Source organism: Rhinolophus ferrumequinum, chromosome 23 (genome assembly GCF_004115265.2).
Source record: "Rhinolophus ferrumequinum isolate MPI-CBG mRhiFer1 chromosome 23, mRhiFer1_v1.p, whole genome shotgun sequence".
NCBI lineage: Eukaryota > Metazoa > Chordata > Mammalia > Chiroptera > Rhinolophidae > Rhinolophus > Rhinolophus ferrumequinum.
Genome location: NC_046306.1, coordinates 2,587,524 through 2,607,270, shown reverse-complemented (window position 1 = coordinate 2,607,270; position 19,747 = coordinate 2,587,524).

The window sequence follows — 19,747 nt, the reverse complement described above, 5'->3', positions numbered from 1 at the left end:
AAGTGGCCTTTGGAGCACCCTGAGGGCCAGGTTCATAGTTTTAGGAATCTCACCCGGAGGCTCCCGGGCAGGATTTCTCAGCCCCACTGACATGGGTGCTGGCTCATTCTCCGTTGTGGGGCTGCCCTGGGCAGCGTAGGCTGTTCGGCAGCATTCCTGGACTCTACCCACTGGATGCCAGTAGCACCCCCTCCCCAGTGACAACCCCTTAATGCCCCCAGAATAAAGCAAATGTCCCCTGGACGTCTACACTGCCCTAGATGAGACCTGTGCAGATCTGGGTATGATGAAAGGCGTGGTGGTCAGCCCGAGAGCGCTAAAGAGCTGAGGCAAAGGAGGGGGCCTTTTAGGGCCTTCCTCACCCCCATTGGCAGGCTGCTCGGGAAGCCGGCTGGCAGAGCAGGCCTCCCCTTGGCCTCTGAGGCAGGTCTCCTGCATCGCTCTGTACTGAGCACAGCTTCTCCGGGGCAGCCAGGAGATCCCAACTGTCTTTCTTACCCCTGCTCTCACCTCAACATCCATCACTCTTCTGGGAGTCCCCAGGCCTTTGGTTCAGGGGTCAAAGGGCTCCTTTAAAAGCTGGTGGACCTCAGCAAATGCTTCTCTCTGCTACTGGCTGGAAGCCATGCTGTTACTGTCCTCCCTTTCCTGGTGCATTATTTAAAGGTATTCAAATAAGAAGATCAAAAATACATGAAGGTTCAGGTAGTCATCTGCAGTAATGGGGACTCGCCTATTCAGGTGAGGGGCTTTTGATCAGGAAGCTCTAATACCCAGATTTTTTTCTAGAATTTCCTCTTATAGATCAATTTAACTAATTTGTCTCAGCACGCCTTCAGGTCCCTCTCTGCACATGTAGAATATCAGTGTCCGATTTACAAAATCAAGCACAAGAAAGGCTGACCCTACGACCTGTGATCACCCAGCCCAGGCGGCCGCCTGTAGGAGTGGTCCCTTCGTTATGCAGCTACCTGCGTACGGCACCCAGGTGTAATTGGCATGTCTGACTGTGCGTTGCGTGGTCCCTTAAATCTCTCTTCTGATGTGTTAAAATTAGCCTCTTCCTAAACCACAGATAGAGAAGGGAGTGTCCTTTTTCAGCAAATGTGTAGAGAAAGCCCCCATAGCTCTGGCTGTTAAAAGCGGTCCTGCCCAAAGTCAGGGGTGGAGGGCAGGTGACCTTTACAGGCACTTCCAGACTTAAGATGTTAGATTTCTCCCCTTTTATTGGGAAAAGACAAGACCTTCTTGACACTTCAGAGCAATTTTGCACAGAGGGAATCGGAGAGAAGGAAAGGGCGGGAGGGGTGAGGAGAGACGTGTGAACGGCCACTGGCTTTGGCTTTGAGTTAGGGTTCTGAGAACGAGCGGGCAGGATGACCAAACGGCCTGTTAAACACAAGACAGATACTGATTTAACGCAATTCCTGGGGAGCGGCGGTGCTGGTCTCGGCTGATGGGGTCCATGCAGGAGGCTCCCCCGGGCCTCTCACATGCTTCCTGCCCGTCTCCACTCCACTGCGGGGGACCTGAAGTGTGGGAGTGCTCAGGGCGAAAGCGAAAGAGCAGGGATTTGAATCCTCATCTGTCTGACTCATTAAATCAACTGATACTGAGGTCCAGGGACAACTCATCTTGCTTTTCTTACTTAATCAAACGGAAATCCCCAAAGACCTGAGACTACAAAAATGAATTAAAATTAAGGCCGTGGGGAAGCTCCTGGACTTGAACTTCACCAGGTGCTCCTGGTGCTGGACAAGCCCATAGCACCCACCTGCAGACACCAGGTCCTACCCTGATAGCCTGGCCGCAGTGAGCTCTGACCGAGAAGCCACAGGCGGCCGTGGCCTCCAGAGCAGGTGGGCAGGGTGTGTAGACAGAGGCGTGGGATGTTGTCCTCTGGGTACCTGGGTGGAAGGAGGCGCTGAGAAGGGCTGCAAAGAACACAGGAAAAATGAAGCAGGACTGGCGAAGGCATATGATTACCGGGTTCAGCATCCTCAGACTCCCTCCTCGCTAGACCCTCCACCCACTAAACATGACCTTGCTCTTGCTAAACCAATTTCTTCCCCTCTCCATGACTCAGGAGATGGGGTTGAGAAGTCAGGACCCAGTGGAGGGTCAGTGAAGAGGTTGTGGCTGACTGGACGGTCCCAGGTTCTCCTTTGTTACGTAGAATGTACTTGGAGTGTGATTTGATTCCATGCAAACACTGGGCCCCATGGAACACTGCTGGGTTATCAGGGATTACAAAGGCGCTCTGGAGCGCCCTCTGGGGAACGGCTGTGTCATCACAGGGAGGCAGTGTGCCCTGAGTGCTCTAACAAGCTTGCTCTTCTTTGAGTCTCTCCTGAGCAGCAGGCAAAAGGCGAGGTGTAGGGTTTCACACGGTGGATCTTTAGGGTTGTGCCTTCCCTGTTGGCTGTCAGAGTGGGGTCCTGGGTCCCCTGTCATGAATATGAAGCTCTCGCCACTCACTAAATGTTAAGTTTTGTTATTGCATCAAACATTTCATTTATTCATTCATTTAAGGAATGTACATGAACATTCACCGTGTGCCACCCACCGTGTTTGGCCTGCAAACATGGTCAGGCAGAGCTTCTGGAGAAAGCAATACTGAAGAAGACTCTGGAAGAATAGGAGTTAGTTAAGAGGACAGCTGGGAGGAGGGGAGGGAACTATGAGAGGTGGAAAGCAGCCCGTGTGTCAAAGCCTGGCTGGGGGAACAGTTTGTGGAGATGTGCTCATTCAGGCTTTCTCATCATTTGTGTCATTTTATCCTCATATTTTAAACTGGATGTCAAGCGCATAGAGTGCAACCTACTTATCTGCAACAAATTGCAAAGAATTACATTTTATAAGCGGAATTTACTAAAATACAAAGAATTGTGTATTCATTAGTCATTTAAACCTAATTTCCTCTTGTGTGTCATTGATTTTTGAATTTTTAATTTTATCTAGAGTCCATCTTAGGACATGCCAGAGCCCAGCAATTCTTATCTTTCTAAAGATAAGTTCTTTTTCAAACAAACAAGTGGTGATGATATGTTAATAGATACATTGACAAAAGAATTTATTTAACTACCATCTTATTAAGTTTATTCTTTTAACAATAATACAATAAGAGAGCCAACGTCTCGATTGTTTAGGCCTCTCCCGAGTTATCTCCATTTTAAAGCAGAGAAAAATGAGGATGATTCAATGATTGTGTCTGTGGCCCCCTCCCCAATAGGGGTCACGATGGGGTGAGAAGCCAGCTGTCCTCGCCGAGGCTGATGCCTGGAAACTCAGAGACCCGTAACTGGTGAAGGACTCTTATGTCTACAGCCTGCGGGCCTTTCTCTCCCATCTGAAGCCATCATGCAGGGAGGGATGACCGTGCAGGTGACCCTTGGACAGCTGTCCCATTATGCAAACTCGATTATCCTGTGTGACATTATTGTGAAATGGAGTTTGGGACAGAGTGTGGCGGTAGCACCTGTAATTTTTAATACTCGTCCTCTTTACTTCTTGAGGGAGGCAGAGGGAGAGAAGCAGAGCTTCAGGGCTGTGGGCACTTGAACGGGCCCCGTCAGGAAGAGGAAGTGGAAAACCTCCAAGGACAAGCTGGGGCCTGAGCCTCGGGGCGCCTGGTGAACAAGGTAGCCAAGAAGCTCAGCTCTTCTGTGCCATAAGGGCAGACCGACAGGACAGTGGGGCAAGTGACACTGTCCCCTGATGTTCAGCATCTCTGGAATCCTGGTGTCCTTTGCCGGGCCTGTACCTAGGAGGTGATGGCACAGCGATGGCCAAACTTAACAAGAGAACCTTCCCTGGAGGATTCCTACAGCCCATCCACACGGTTGTCCCCTCAATCAAATTCCAAATGTCCCCAGCCAACGGCCTAATCCATTTCTCCTTTAGGATTCCACGTGACCAGGACGACACAGATAAAGTCCATCAAGGATGCGTCCTCTTGCGTGAAGCCAATGCATGGCGCCTCTTTTGCCCCGTCTCCCCAGCAGGTATGACACCTTGGCATCAATTGTGATTTCCTGTGAGGGGCCAGATGGTGAAGAGAGGGCACGGGGTCCCTGAGGGGGGCCCTCAGGGCAGCAGGCTGGTCCTTTAGAGGGTTGCCCTGTAACAATGACCACATGTTTATTAACAATGGTCAGCGTGTTTATTCCGTTATGCTGGCTTTCCCTCTTGCGGGTGACTCCCCCTCTATCCCAGGGGGACGCCTCCACAGTGCGTGTCTTTTCTCAAAAGGGGATCCATCCTCAGGGACACGCGAGGGCCCAGCCTGCTGAGTGAGAGCCAGAAGCGAAGGAACCGTGGCTGGGCTGGGAGGCGGGAGAGGATCACTGGCTAAACGGAACTCGGCTTCACAGGAGAGTTTAATTCCGTAATTAATAGCAGTGGGCCAAGCAGATGTGACATTAGGAAAATCTAATGAGAACATGCAGCTCATATGTATAATTGGATGCCTGGGGTGATAGCAATGCACTTTCACGATACCTCTGACCAAAAGGAAAAAAAAGAAGGGCTTGTTTTGAGTCATGAAATGGGATCGGTTGTGAACAGCTGCAGATGCTGGGCTGTCATTTCTGTTGTCCTGAAGGTCACGTCTGGGACCCCACGTGTGGTGCACGATATTTACTGTTAGGGACTTTTCTGATGAGATGAAACAAGTTAGGGCACACGCGGCTTTCAGGAACCTCAGTGGACGGTGGATGCAAGTCTGTGCAGACGGGCAATGGCTCTTCTGCGTTCAGGCACCACGCTAAGAGCTTATGGCAATTATCTCAGGTCGTCCTCCAACAGTGTGGCAGGCATTCTCATACCCATTTTACAGTCAAGGCACTGAGGCCCAAAGCCATTTACTAACTTGTCCAAGTTCACATAAGAGGAAGTGACAGAGTTGAGACTTGAACCTGGGTCTCTGGGTTCCAGAGCCCCTGCTTTGAAGTGTGAAGTAAGTACCGTCTCCAGGGGTGTCTCCTTGAGGTGAGGCAGTCCTGTGCTCTCGGCTGCTGTGCTGGAGGCAGGCCTAAGTCATGGGGGGTATAGCCAGCTGGGGTTCTCACAAAAAGACACCCCACATCTGGATGTTGCTGCTCTCCTGACACGAGCGTACTGGGTGAGCCGGAGCTCAGAAGGGGAGCCAGGTGAGGCTGCAGCCACACGGCCAGGGGTTGGCCCCACGTGAGTTCACTCCACTGGGGGAGCGCTGTGTGGGGTGGTGGCTGGACACTGCTGGGGCCGTCTCCGCGCCGGCAGCACCGTGTTGTTTATGGAGTATTGTGCCGTTCCATCAACCAGCTCTCTCACTGGATTTGAAACCCTTTGCTATCGTTCTTTCAATGATCTCCGGCAACGACACAAGAGGAGGCAGGCAGAACCCCAATGGGGACACCCAGAAAGTCACAAGAGGGACGCCAAGGCCACTGTGTGCTTTGGGGTGGGGTTCTAGCTGCTTCTTCCCAAGTGGCACTTCAGAAATGTGCTTCCCAGAAACTGCTTTCCTCTGGAGGAGTAGCTCCAACGCTACGGACACTCAATCGCATGGACCGTGTTCTGGGCATGAGCTCTGGAAGTGCTCCGGAACCTGCGGACACCCTCCTGGTTCTCTGTGTGAGGAGGAGAACCAGGTCCAGAGCTTCCTGCCTGGTCACTGGGGCCGGGCCCCCACTTTGCTTTGGGGGCCCACCACCCACACAACACCGGGTCTCCCACTTGTCGGCTTGCTCTTAGATGCACGTCCCTCCCTGCTCTCACCTGTTTCACAAGGAACTACACGTCCCAGCTAACGAGCCTCAGCTGATGGGACACACGGATGGAAGAGAGGAAGGAGGAAAGACGAGAGGTAGCCTGGCTGCTCTGCCCTCCCCCGGCCCTGGGAGGTGTCTCCAGCACTGGCTCCAACCCCCACTGGGCAGCCACCCCACCTTGTTCCCAACTCCAGCCAGCACACCCTGCCATGAGTCAACCTTGGCAGGTGGCCTGGGCATCTGTGTCCTGGTAATGCCACCTCCTCCCTTTAGGGTTATTTCCATAGTCCTCGGGTTATTACATCAGTGATGCAAGAGCAGAGGCACCAGTGGGATGAGGAGGCAACTCAGAGATTAGAAACAGCTGGAAACCACTCCACCTCTAGCTGAACTTACCAGGAAGCCAGAATGCAAGGAAGATCTAGGCTGTTTCTGTTTCCTTAAATCAAACTTGACTGACCATCCATATGGTGAGGCTGTAACCCAGACTGTCAATCAAAGAGCCACACTCCCCTCTTAGCCATGATGGTTGGTTCAGGAAAGGGCACATGACTTAATGCAGCCAATCAGAAGCAATGACACCTAATGCTGAGTCTTTTACTTGAGGTGAGGGAAAGCTGCCTCTCTCTCACCTACCATGTTTCCCCGAAAACAAGACTGGGTCTTATTAAGTTGTGCTCCAAAAGATGCATTAGTCCTTATGTTCAGGGGATGTCATCCTGAAAAATCTGCTAGGGCTTATGTTCCGGTGAGGTCTTACTTTCGGGGACACACGGTAGGTGTTGTCATCATTGGGACGAGGAGCTGCTGCTGAGCAGTGTCCTGGCATCGTCACCTGAGCCCAGTCAGCACTGAACACAGAGCTTCTAAATTGCTGGATGCAAGCCAACAACTTCCTCTTTCAAATGTAAACCCATTTGGGTGGGATTTCATCATTACAGCAGGAAGAGTATTAACAGATATGTCTCTCTTACACAAAGTGGGAGTCACCCAGGCAATGGGATGAAGTGGAAAAGACCTGAGATGGCATCACTTGAAATCTCAAGTCCTGTGTCCACATCTTCCATTAATTTTTTGTTACTTGACGTTGAACCAGCCGCCTCCTCCTGGGGACCTCAGCGCTCTCCCTGCAAAATGAGAGGTGGGAAGTCCTTCTAGCCCAAGAGTCAAGGGCTATGTAACGTAAGGACTATGTGGAAGGATCCAGATGTCCCGGTGCTTGATAGTTTACAACTCTTGACTCTGCTCCTTTAAATGAAGTAGTTCAGAAACCAGCTGCCTCTATGCTATGTGTTTCTTACAATGAACTAATTCATCGAGGGCTGCTTTGCTTAGGGATAAGACAACTAGAGTGTATCACAAGCCCGGGATGTGAGGAAAGGGAACGGTGCAAAACGTTGCCAAAGGGGCCACTAGACTTGACCAGCATCACAATCTTGACAAAAACCAGGCTCCATCCGAATGACAAGGAAGTGCCCACTGCCCACAGCCAAAGGCTGGCTGGTGAAAAGCATCAGCTGGACCGTCCTATGCGGTTTGGAGAAGGGGACGCAAAGGCGACGCTCTCTAAGCACCGCAGGCCCTGGAGGGACAGACACAGCAGTTCTGAGTGTATGTTTCGGAGTCGAGAAGAGCCAGACTCACTCACTGCCTGGCTCCCTGACTTTATCAGCAGAGACCTCACTGGACTCACTCGGGTTCTTCCACCGCAAATTGGTCTCTTCGGACCAACGGAGTCGTGAACCTGTGGCCCTCAGCACAAAGCCCACGGCTGACAAGTGTCCCTAAACAGCGGGATCGGGGTCGCCACAGCTGTTGTTACAATTGTCGTTGTTGCAAGTTCGCTCCTCTGCAAATAGTTGCTTCTTCCTCTGTCCTTTCACACAGGGTGCCTTTGTGCCCCCAGCTGCCCTTCAGCAAGCGCCGTTCAAGGGTTCCCGAAGTTGCAGGCAGCCCTCGTTCTCCTCGGTTCACTTTCAATTGCTTTTTAATGGGAGAGAGATAAAGTGAAATTACAGCCTGGGATGGCTGCTTGCGTGGGAGGCCAGGAACAGCCCTGCCCTTTGCATCTTATACTGTAGCTGCATTTATAATCCCAAGAGCAAAGGGACAGATCACAAATCACACCCTTTATTGCTGCTGCTAGCTCAGCGAGGAGAAAATTCCCGAGAGGAGAGAGGCAGAGGTTCTGGCGGTGAGTGTAGCAAGGGCTCCTGAGGACCAGACTGGCCATGCCAGCGATAATGGCTTATGAGAGCAATAGACGAGGACGTGTGTGTGTGTGTGTGTGTCTCTCTCTCTCTATATATAGTGTGTATGTGTGTGCGGTGTCTATATATATAGTCTGTGTGTGTGGTGTGTGTATATATATATATATATATATAGTGTGTGTATGTGTGTGTGTGGTGTGTGTATATATATATATATATATATAGTGTGTGTATGTGTGTGTGTGGTGTGTGTATATATATATATATATATATAGTGTGTGTATGTGTGTGTGTGGTGTGTGTATATATATATATATGGTGTGTGTGTGTGGTGTGTGTGTGTGTATATATATATATATATGGTGTGTGTGTGTGGTGTGTGTGTGTATATAAATAGTGTGTGTGTGCATGTATGTGGTGTCTATATATTGTGTGCGGTGTCTATATATATAGTCTGTGTGTGTGGTGTGTGTATATATATATATATATAATGTGTGTGTGTGGTGTGTGTGTGTAGTGTCTGTATACATTATGCTCATCAATCAATCTGAGATTCTGTGTGAGAAAGGAAGGCTCTTTGACCAAGAATCTGCAAAACTAACACACAGTTGGCAAAATAAACAAAATGGTGGAAAGTGTGGTAAGAGCCCTAGGCTTCTGACTTTATCTGTGACCTTCAGGGCTCTGCTAGTTTGCTTTTAGGGGAAGGTGCTTGGGAGAAGCTGAGAAGCAAAACCTGTTCCTGTCCAAAGCCCAGGCCTCCCGAGTCAGGAGGCACCTGGCTTTATTCCCTCAGGTAGGACCTGGGCATCCCACCCAGATGGACCTCAGAGCCTTCAGAGATACGCTCACCTGTTTGCTCATCAAGGTGTCCCTATCGCCCAGCATGGGCCTTGAAACAATGCACGAGGTGCTTGCAGTAGAAAGTGTTTACTACCTAGTGTTTGTGAGCCATTGTTGAGCAGGTGATGTGGTCAGAGTTTGGAGAACTACACAGGTTTCTTTACTCCCCCTCTTTATGTTCTACTTGTTTCATATATTGTATCTAAATGCACCCACAACCCATTGGAAGTTAGCACTGTTATTTCCTAACCTCAAACATACTAAAAAGAAAAAAGAAACAAAACCAAACCAAAAAAAAAAAAAAAAAACTCAAGAGGAGAAGAATACTTTATTCTTTACACACAGGAGAATTTACACACAGAGTTACCATTTCTGTTGCGTTCCCCTTATTCCTATGCTTCCAGTTCCCTTCTGTTTGAAGAACTCTTTTAGCATTTCTTTGGTGAAGATCTGCTTGCAGTTAATTCTCTTAGTTTTCCTCCATCTGAGAACATCTTTATTTTGTCTTCATTCCTGGAGGATATTTTCTCTGGATATAGAATTCTGGGTTGACAGTTTTTTCAACTGTTTAAAAATGAAGCACCATCTCCTTCTGGTCTCCGTGGTTTTGATAAGAAACCTGAAGTCATTCTGACCACTGTTGCCCTACAAGCAGCAGATTGTTTTTCCCTGGATGTTTTAAGATTTTTTTCTCCTCGACTTTTAGTTTTCAGTAGTTTGATTACAATGTGCCCAGATGTGGATTTCTTTGGGTTTATCCATTTTGGAATTTGCTTCTTAAATCTGTAAGTTTATATCTTTTGCCAAATTTGGGGAGTATTCAGCCATTATTTATGAAATAATTTTTCAGCCTTGTACTGTTTTTTCTCTCCAGGGATTATGATGACATTAGTGTTATTAATTTTGTTATTGTTCCTATAAATCTTGGAGGTTGTTTTATTTTTTTAACTTTTTTTCTCTCTGTTGTTCATATTGGATAATTTTTGTTCACTGATTTTTCCTCCTGTCATTTGTTATTCTGCGTTTGCACCCATCCAGTGCACTTTTTATTCTAGTTATTGTATTTTTTTCAGTTATATAATTTCTATTTGGTCCTTCTTTACATGTTCTTTTTTTTTTTTTTTTTTTTAGAATATTCTCACTTTATAGTCACTTTAAAAATGTTTATGATTGCTTTTTTGGAGCGTTTTTATAATATTTGCTTCAATGTCTTGGTTGTAAATTCCAACATCTTTGCTACTTCATTTTGGTGTCTGCTGATGATCTTTTCCCATGTGATTTAAGATTTTCTGGATTCTTTGTAAGCTGAACCATTCTGGATTGTATCCTGGACACTTGACTATGATGTTATGAGACGCTAAGTCTTGCTCATGGAGACTTCTATGGAGAATGTAGACAATTTTGCTTTAGCAGACAATTGAACAGGTTAGGATCAGACCACAAGTTCCAACCCACCTGTAAGCTGCAGTTCCAATAGTCAGCTCAGTTTTCAATCTTTACAAGCTTCTCAGGTCTGCCCCGTGTGTGTGACATCCAACGGCCAGTGACCAGGCACCTGGTACTAAAGGAAAGGGAAAAAAGAAACTATTTGCAGAGGAGCAAACTTGCAATAACACCAATTGTAACAACAGCTGTGGCGAGAAAGATCCCACTGTTTAGGGACACTTGTCAGCCGTGGGCTCTGTGCTGAGGGCCACAGGTACATGACACCGTTGGTCCAAAGAGACCAATCTGCGGTAGAAGAATCTGAATGAGTCCAGTGAGGTCTCGACTGGTAAGTCAGGGAGCCAGGTGGTGAGTCTGGTTCTGCCTGCCTCCAAAACATATGCTCGGAACTGGTGTGTCTGTCTTCCAGAGCCTGCAGGGTTCTCCAATTAGCTGCTATGTGGCTCAGAATCTGGTCCTCTGGTGTACAACATGGATTCACAGGCATCTTTATGGGGTTGCATCCCCAGCTCTGCCCTCTCTGCAATCCCCGTGGTGCTTTCTGGTCCCCTTGGGATTGTCTTTCCCATCCTCCATCCCACTCTGCTGTGCACTTCTGTGACAATGCCCTCCCTGGGTCCAAGTGATGGGAAGACAGAGAGAGGAAAAGAAGCAGCAGCGGTCCACCCCACCCTCTTGGGATGACAGCTCACCAATTGGAAAGGAAGAATCTCCTGCCCCAGAAGTTTGGCTCTTGTGGCCCCTAATGCTACCTCTGCTGCTTGCTTGGAGCTGAGAGAATGAAGAAAGTTTAAAACGGGGAGAGTGGAGTTCTGCACTCTGTCAGAGTCCCCTGCCCGTTCCTCAAGCCAGAAGTAATGGCCTTCTCCCAGAGTTCTCCGTGGCCATGTCCTGATGCCCACCGGCTAGGTCTCAGGCTGTGCTGATTCCGTGTTTCCCTGAAAATAAGACCTAGCCAGACAATCGGCTCTAATGGGTCTTTTGGAGCAAAAATTAATATAAGACCCGGTCTTATAGTAAAATAAGACCAGGTATGGTACAATATAATATAATATAAATACCGGGTTTTATATTAATTTTTGCTCCAAAAGATGCATTAGAGCTGATTGTCCAGCCAGGTCTTATTTTTGGGGGAAACACAGTAGCAGGCTGGGAGATTCTGAAGGAAAAAAGACGCTACACTAATTGCCAGTCAGCACTACTTCAAATCCTGGTCTTCCTGGATCTACCCACTACCGTGTGCTTTTCTGCTCTTTCCTCTAGTGCAGTCGTGTTTTGGTCCCATAGCTGCCTTCGGGGAGAGGCAGCGTAGAGTCCACTTTCTCTAGCTTCCCTGGAACCAGACCCTGATTTGGTTTTCAATACAAAACTTACACATGTTCAGTGTGAAGTCCACATTAATGACATTGAGGTACATGGAGTGAAAGGGAAAAACGAGGTCCTCTCTTCCTACCCGCCCCCCGCGGGAAGGGCTGCTGATGTGTCAGTGTGCACACTTTTCCAGACCCTTCTCTCGTGCACACTGTGGCGTCTTCGTGGTCAGGAGTGCCGGCTTCAGCACCAGCAGGGCAGGACTCCTGATCCAGGCTCCCTGTGATTTGGCAATTTCCTTAACTTCATTAAGCCTCAGTTCCCACTGACGTCATGTGGGACTAACAGCACTGGCACCTTAAGGCAGTTTTGAGGGTGAAATGGGCTAAGGCATGGGGGACTGCCAACACAGACGCTGGCCTGCAGTAACATGACTCACACGTAACGTGCATGTTGGTGTATCATTCAATGTGATAACGACAGACGGTGGCTTTGCTCACTCCACAGTTTGTCTTGGATCTCTCTCCATGTCCACAGAATCAGACTTATATTTTCTTTGTGGTGGCTCCATGCGACAGCGCTGAACAGACATGCAGTGACTTGTTTCCTCAGGATTTTGCTCTCCATCCCCCTCTGCCCACACATGACCATCACACTCTTCCACGAACGGTGACGAAGCCGCAGCGGCCACAGCCCCAGCCCCGCCCCAGTGAACTGGCCACCTTCCGTCTCAGTTCACTGAGGTCCCCGCTGACCCTGCCGGGATTTGAGGTGGACACTCAGTCGAGTGCAGACTAAGGCTCCAAGGTGCGCACGCGACTGACACTGCAAGGCAGGTTTCGACTGGTTGGCTTCCAGGAGCCCACACATCAGCTTTTCTCCTGGACCACAAATGGCTCCCTGTGAAGCCAGTCACTCTGGAGGAAGGCTGAGGTCCCAGCCTGGCTTCTCCGAGGCAGTGTCTCCCCTGAGTGGGGAACACGTGTCACCCCGACAATCTTCACGCTCAGCATTAAATAATGGCTTATGCAGAACTACTTCTCCCTCCTCCGTCTGTCCCGTCTTTCTGAGCATCAGAGAAAGTCTCAGATTGGGGCTCAGTCATCTTCGCTGGCTCTCCAGCCCTTGTTTCTTCCCCTTTTTAAACTGGAGAACAGCCCCCGGGTCCAGAGTCTGACAAGCCACAGCATCTCGGCAGAATTTAATAATATCCGCTGATGTCCACAGTATTTATTTTTTACTATTGCTACCTGTGTGTGGCCCGCTTCACTTTTAATGAACACATAGTTAAGTGTGTTTATTTAGGTTTGAAAAGTGAGATAATTTGAAGAACAACGTTAAGGAAACAATAAGGTGCAGGTTATTTGTGGATCTGATATATTCCTAGGGGGGTTCCTCAATACTTTGACTCAGGAGTGAACAACTAACGGCAGGCCTCTCTCTGCGCATAGGCTTGGAAGACGAAAGAAGACTGCATGCAAAGGCGTCCAAGAATGTCAGCCAGAGCCAAGTGGGAAACTCCACCAGTTTTACAAGTTCGCTGGGAAGTGGCCCTTCCTTCCGGCCCCAGGTGTCTGCTGAGGGAGAGAAGAGGAAGGCAGTGGGCCAGGCCAGGGCTGGCCGGTGAATGGGCACTGGCTGGCTGCATGGTGCTGCTGAAAACAGGCTGGATGGGGAGAGGAATACACCCTCCTCCCCCACAGACCGCAGACGTCTGTGGTCTTATTCTGTCTCGTAGCCACTCCCCCTTTCTGGAAGGCCAACCTCTGCTTTATCTTACAGGAACACCGCTTTTCCACTCTTAGTCCAGTGGTGCACACAGGACTCACCCCTGGAAATCTGCATATTCTAAACTCTTGGCGTCAGTGATTAGTTCAAGCCCAGGCTAATTTCTCAAGACAGTCCAATCAGGATGAATCCAGAGGCTGGCTTCCTGCCGGGGTTGCTAAGCTCATTGGGGGCAGGCTTGGAGCCTCCTGGGAACAGAGGGGTCCTGAGACTGAAGCCACCACCCAGGAGAGTGCTGCTGAGAGAAGGAAGAAGACCAAGTGACCCCTTGGAGCATCCGCGTCCAACTGGGAATGGACTTTTCATTTGCATGAGCCAAAAATGTCCCTCTTTTCCCATTTTATTTTTTGAACCCTGTTTGAGTTGGATTTTTGTTCTGAGCTACTTGAAGAGGCCTGACACTCCTTTTTATTTCCCTGGGAAAACTGCTCTGATCGCCACCATCATAGCAAAGTAGTCACAGAAACAGGCAATGGACATGGGACCTGGGCTCACATGTCAACTTAGCCACATCTGGGTTTCCTGACTTCCAGCAAGTCCTCTTCCTGGGTAGATGTGAAGGGAGGTGCCAGAATCCAGGCAGAGCTCTTAGTAAAATGCTGGCCCAAAGGTTCTCAGTCGGCGCGAGCTGCTGACGACAATTCTGGTGAGGAAGATGCCATCTGAATCACAGTGAAGCAGCTATGACCCCCTAAGTGACAGGGTGTGTCCATGTGTGGAGGGCGGACCGGGCTTGGAACGGTGCCTCCACCAACTCCAGGGGGCTTTGGGAAGCCCAGGGCTGCAGCGACTGTTCAGCCATGCAAGGGAGCTTCAGTCAGTCCTGTCTGAGTGACACCCGGGGCTGTGGTCGGCTGCTGGGGTCAAAGCTCTCTGTTCCTCCAGATGGTGTTCCGTGTTCACAGGGGGCCCAGAGCCGCAGCCTTTCCTGCTCCTCGGAGGCCAGAACAATCACAGAGAAACCCAGGTGCTGGTCACGCCACACGGGTGCCTTCCCCACGCTGCCTGATGTGCGAGAGATCAAACTTCCGGAGAGAAGTCATTCACCTGTGGTTCTCAGTCAAGTTCCCCGGCCTTGCTGTACAGCGTGTTCAATATTCCATTTGTAGGACGTGCAACTCCAAATTCATGCTCACCGAGCTGCCTGTCTACAGTAACCTGAGGTGACTAACAGTGGAAGCAGAGAGCCACTAATCACACGTCCTATCTGTCACCCGGTGGAGAGCCAAGTGGCTGTCAGCGTCCCTATGCAGGCTCCCCCGGGTTGCTCTGAGGACCCCAAAAAGGAAATCTACCCTCCAGCTCCAGGGGATCCCTCCCCAAGTGTGGGGTCCCATCCATCTTCAGCCCGAGGACTTGTGGCCAGAACAGGCTTAGGCGTCTGTCTGTAAAAAGTGGTAAACAGTAGGGGCATCTGATTACCCGGACTATTAACTTCTGCTAAAAAATAAATTCTTTACCGGTCTCTACTTTGAGGCACATCATAAACCAGTTGTTGACACCTCTTGTGTTCACCTTGGACAGGACGCAGCGTGAAGCGTGGACTGTGGCTCACTGAATGGCTTGTTGTGCATTTACCGTGTTGCTCGTTACCGGGCTCAAGAGTCGTGTCCGACTGCCACAGCGTTCATAAAAGACGAGCGGCCACAGGCACCAAGCCGGTACTGCAGTTCACTACGGCAACTTGACCTTGGGGAGAGGAGACAGGAAAGGAACCAGCAGTTTCTGACTGCCTGAGTTTCCTCAAGTGCAGTCATGCAGGGTCATCATCAGTGGTTCACAGATGTGGCATAAAATGACATTGCATCACCTGGTGAGAAAGTCACCCGTTTCAGCTTTCACGATGGGACGCCTTCCCAGAAGAGGTCTTGGCTGCTGCTTGATGTTTTCAGCACTACGTACACCCTAAATCCTCCTTTCTGACACAGGCAGAGCGGGCCTCAGGGTGGCAGAGGGGACCTCAGGGTGGCAGAGGGGGCCTCAGGGTGGCAGAGGGGACCTCAGGGTGGCAGAGGGGGCCTCAGGGTGGCAGAGGGGACCTCAGGGTGTCAGAGGGGACCTCAGGGTGGCAGAGGGGGCCTCAGGGTGGCAGAGGGGGCCTCAGGGTGGCAGAGGGGACCTCAGGGTGTCAGAGGGGACCTCAGGGTGGCAGAGGGGGCCTCAGGGTGGCAGAGCGGGCCTCAGGGTGGCAGAGGGGGCCTCAGGGTGGCAGAGCGGGCCTCAGGGTGGCAGAGGGGGCCTCAGGGTGGCAGAGGGGGCCTCAGGGTGGCAGAGGGGACCTCAGGGTGGCAGAGGGGGCCTCAGGGTGGCAGAGGGGACCTCAGGGTGTCAGAGGGGACCTCAGGGTGGCAGAGGGGGCCTCAGGGTGGCAGAGGGGGCCTCAGGGTGGCAGAGGGGGCCTCAGGGTGGTAGAGCGGGCCTCAGGGTGGCAGAGGGGACCTCAGGGTGTCAGAGGGGACCTCAGGGTGGCAGAGGGGGCCTCAGGGTGGCAGAGGGGGCCTCAGGGTGGCAGAGCGGGCCTCAGGGTGGCAGAGCGGGCCTCAGGGGGCAGCTGCCACCGGCGCCTGGGCCAGGTAGCTCATAATAGTATAGTTGTGCCTTGTTCAGTTTTAAGGTTCTGTCTCGTTAGGGAAAGTGGTACTAGTTTTAGAATTCACAACTTACTTCCTTTTCAGATGTTGTTTATTTGTTTATTTGGGCCAGATAAGACACTCACCTAGCTCTAAAGTAAACTGATGTAAAAAGGGGCGTATTGGAAACTGCCTCCCAGCCTGGGCTCCTCCCACATTTCCTCACCACTTCCAAAGAGTTCATGCAAATGAGCCTGGTAAGACTGCATTCTCACTCGCCACAGTTTGCTACACACATGGTAGCACGCTCTCTGTACGGCTGTGTCCTTCTCTGCAGGACACTGTACCCTGGGTCTGTGACTGCCGCATCCTTTGTTCTGCTGAACGGGAGGCCGTTGTCCGCATGCACCGAAGTTCATCCCTACTGACGGCCAGTTCCCTCGCTTCTGGTCTCCGATACTAGACACAGAGCAATCGGGACTAACTTGCGCTGACATTCCCCCCACCCCATGCACACAGGCACATCTGGGAAATGGCATCGCTAGGGCAAGTGGAACATCAACGTGTCATGTCGGTGCACAGTGCCACATTGCCCTCCCAAAGGGGCGTATAGTTTTTTTCTTAGAAGCATTGTGTTGATTACAGATTTACGGAGGAGAAACGAAGGAAGCGGATGCTAGTGCAGGTGACGTGCGTGCACTACCTGAGATGCTGGGACCTGGCTGCGTCTGGGAGGCACAAGCAGAATTGCTCCGGGGGCTTTGGGTGCTGTGTCCTGCTCCTCTCAGGGGGCCCCGGCCTGGTGGGAAGGTCCCAGGCACCCAGACAGGGGTGGCCAATTCCCAGGAGACTCCTGTCTCCTGCCTGTCCTGTCGGAGGCTGGCCGTTTCGTCTTGGTTGGATTCCATAAGATTCCTCTCGAGAAGCTCCTTTTGGGCCAGTGCGAGCAGGCTTTTCCTTCTAAATCAACCCACCCCAAGACACTCGACACACCTGCCCCTGTGGAAGCAACCCGAGGAGGTGATGTTAGAAATTCCTGTCCCACCTACTTCTTCTGGTTACGTTTTAAAAATTAAAACCTGCACTTTGTCTTTGTTCTGTTCTTGGAAAGGAACCAGCTTGGCCAGGTTTCTGTTTTTTGTGACCAGCTTCTAACAGTGGGTATTAAGAATGTCTTCTTATAGTCAGAGGCACGAAATGGAATTTTTCATTCAAAAATCATGAAATAGGTTTATGATGAAAATAAAGAGGACTTTGCAGTAGCTCGGGCAAAACCTGTGAGAAGCAGAGCGCGCAATCTCTCCTATCTGACCAGGTCGTAGAAGTGAATGCGCTGGTCTCAGAGAGGGAAAGGCCTTTGCTTCACGCTGGGAATTCACTTTCAACAAGAATCAGATGCCTTTTTCTCTTTTCTTCCTTTTAATAAAGAAAGGATCTAGTTAGTTGACCAGGGATTAGCCGGGATTAAGAGCTGGTTGACTCTGCGTTATTTCTACCTGCCTGCTGTACATACCCTAGAATTAACAATAGCAAATAATCAAAAGGGTATTAAAATGTGAGGCAGGCCGCGGAGGGACAGCCCGGAGTCTATCTTTCTTTGCACTGAGCTCTGGGTCTTCACCTTGCCTCGCTGTAAGTGTATACGGTTTTGAGTGTCTAATTTGAGACTGCCCGAGGCATACTGCAAACAGCCATGATTTGGGGTCATTTTCTTTAATGGCAAAGCTGATTAAGAATCCAGGTTCTGTTTAATTGCTAGGCTTGTTTATCGCCAGTTGTACAGTTAACACTGAAATGACACAAAGGGTGTAAGGGTGGTGGAGGCGGGGCCAGGAAGAAGGCCAGCCCCTGACTGTGACCTTCACGACCACCTGACAAAAGGCGGAACCCACAGGGAACGAGTCCTACCAAGACTCGCTTTCCACCTGCTTAGTCAAATTCAACTCAAAAGGCGGGGAGGACGGTTTGATTAATTCTGGATCTCAGTGGAAATCGGAACACCTTAGAAGATCAAGGCTTTGGAATTCTCCTTGGGAAAAGACATCAGCCACAGGCACAAAGAAAACCTCCTTTTCTGTCTGTCAGTGGAAGACATAATTGTGCTGCTTCCTCCTTGAAGAAGTTTACAAACATTTGCAAGTTGTCAGAAATAATTAGTCTAAAATTCTTTCAGAAACGATGGGATGAAACGGTAGGAGTCTTGTTGAGATCAAAGGGCTTCTCTGACCTTCTTGTAAATTCAAACGAAATTCTTGGAATTACGGTGGTTTCTGTTGAGTGTTGATGGCAGGGGGAGAGGAGCAGAAGGACTTAGATAGCAGAGCATCAGACAGGAAGTGGGGAGGAGTGAGGCCACGTCCACAGAAGTTGGGGTGGGGCTTGAATGGTGGCAGCGCTCAGTGTCCACAGATCCAGGGCCCCTACCACTGAAAGCTCAGGCCCTGCTTCCCGGTTTACAGCTGACAGTTACGTGGCACCCGTAATCTCCACCTTGCAAGATGGGAACGAGGGTGTACCCCTCAAGTTGCACAAATAAAGTAAGAGCTGGGGCTGGTGAGCTGAGCGGGCCACGTTTCCCTCACGGCACTGCCGTCTGCGCAAGTCAGTCCCCTCAGCTCTAGCACGTGGATCAGAGCCATGCCTCCCTCCTTGGCGAGAGGGAAGTGAGGTGTTACAGTAGAGTGTTCAGCTTAGTGCCGGCCCTGCATGAGCTCTGAGTTAACGGCGGCTCTGATCCATTATTAGTGAGGGCAACGAGCAGACCTTGACTGAAAGCTTCGTGGGTGCCAGCCAGGGGCTAGGGGAGGCTCTGGGTACTCACTCAGGAGGAGGAGACCTCGTTCCTCTTCTTAACGGGATGCCAGAAAGGAGGCCAGCTCACTGCACTCCTGCAGGGCTATGGGCTACGTACTGTGTGCGCAGTGTCCCCTGGAGATGAGCCCTGTGGCGGCCTGCTAACTCCAATGACACTGCGCGTGTGTGTGTGTGTGTGTGTGTGTGTGTGTGTGTGTGTAAATAACACCTGTTTTGGGCGATCTACCGATCTTTTTTGGCGCTGCTGATTTGTTGCTATGTCGATCAGAGTTTGATGTCTGAAAACCCGAGCCCTTCTCTCTCCTGGAGTCACTTTTCCTTCCTTCTCACCTTCTCCCACCCCATCCTCCCTGGATTCTTCCAGTTGTTGTTCCCGAAAGAGTGACATGGACCCTGTGCAGTGCGCCTGTTTCCTGCCTCTCTGAACCCATGGTTGTCCTCTTGTCTCCTTGCTGGAAAGGCAGGCAGTCCTGTGACACAGGGCCAGCTGCCCAGACCGAGTTTCTGCTATCGTGTTACCCAGATAGTCCAGAAAAGCCCTGTGTCGTGTGGGATCATACCATAAAATACACAAAACAAAACAGGGTCACAGGTGACAAGGGGTGGGGCAGATGGCTCACAACCTGCAGAGCTCTGTAAGCAGGGCACTCACAAAAAATAGGCACTGCAGAAAAAACACTAAATCCATTCAATGTAGTGTCACGGTCAGAGTCCTTCCAGCCTGAGCTTCCTTGTTTGAGATGGAGGTCCCTGGAGGGCATTCACTTTGAACAGAGATGGTTTTAAAAATGAAAATTAAAAGCAAAGGCAGGATGTGCCTGTCTGTATTCAGCTATTGTTGTAAAGCTGTGAGATGTGGCTAGAGCTTCTTCTGGTGCACGTGCAATTTCTCCCGGGGGCCTGACTAGCAGAGTGGGGTGGCCCTTGAAGCCACTAAAGCAGCCACTTCTAGCATCAAAGGAAGGCATTTCTATAGATTTTAAGCTTTTTAAGAAAGATTGGACAGGCTCGC